The sequence below is a fragment of the Trichechus manatus genome, unplaced genomic scaffold (assembly GCF_000243295.1).
Source record: "Trichechus manatus latirostris isolate Lorelei unplaced genomic scaffold, TriManLat1.0 scaffold00008, whole genome shotgun sequence".
Lineage (NCBI taxonomy): Eukaryota > Metazoa > Chordata > Mammalia > Sirenia > Trichechidae > Trichechus > Trichechus manatus.
The window spans coordinates 27,065,720-27,066,756 of NW_004443944.1; the positions used below are offsets into that span (position 1 = coordinate 27,065,720).

The 1,037-nt window shown below is 38.7% G+C and overlaps 1 protein-coding gene across 1 annotated transcript in view; it reads left to right on the top strand.

Annotated features, from left to right (window-relative positions):
• The window catches only part of MROH8 (maestro heat like repeat family member 8), an 84,685-nt gene that overhangs the window by 13,985 nt on the left and 69,663 nt on the right, over positions 1-1,037 (top strand). The window lies entirely within an intron of this gene.

Consider the following 1,037-nt stretch of genomic DNA (forward strand, 5'->3'; position numbering starts at 1 on the left):
TGCATAGTGGGAAAACATACCTTGCTCATGGATAGGTAGACTCAACATTGTGAAAATGTCACTTCTACCCAAAGCGATCTACAGATACAATGCAATCTGGATCCAAATTCCACCGGCATTTTTTAATGAGATGGAGAAACAAATCACCAACTTCATACGGAAAGGGAAGAGGCCCCGAATAAGTAAAGCATTACTCGAGAAGAAGAACAAAGTGGGAGGCCTCACCCTACCTGATTTTAGAACCTATTATACTGCCAAAGTAGTGAAAATAGCCTGGTACTGGTACAACAGATACATAGACCAATAGAACAGAATTGAGAATCCAGACATAAATTCATCTACCTAGGAGCAGCTGATATTTGACAAAGGCCCCAAGTCTGTTAATTGGGGGAAAAGACAGTCTCTTTAACAAATGGTGCTGGCATAACTGGATATCCATCTGCAAAAAACTGAAACAAGACTCATACCTCACACCATGCACAAAAACTAACTCAAAATGGATTAAAGACTTAAATATAAAATCAAAAACGATAAAGATCATGGAAGAAAAAATAGGGACAACGCTAGGAGCCCTGATACATGGCAGAAACACAGTATGAACCATAAGTAACAATGCACAAGTACCAGAAGAGAGACTAGATAAATGGAAGCCCCTAAAAATGAAACACTTGTGCTCATAAAAAGACTTCACCAAAAGAGTAAAAAGACAGCCTACAGACTGGGAAAAAAATTTTTGGCTACGACAAATCCGATCAGCGTTTATTCTCTAAAATCTACAAGATACTGCCCAACCTCAGCAACAAAAAGACAAATAACCCAGTTAAAAAATGGGCAAAGGATATGAACTGGCACTTCACCAAAGAAGATGTTCAGGCGGCTAACAGACATGTGAAGAAATGCTCACAATCATTAGCCATTAAAGAAATGCAGATCAAAACTACAATGAGATATCGTCTCACCCCAACAAGGCTAGCATTAATCCAAAAAACACAAAATAATAAATGTTGGAGAGGTTGTGGAGAGACTGGAACACTTAC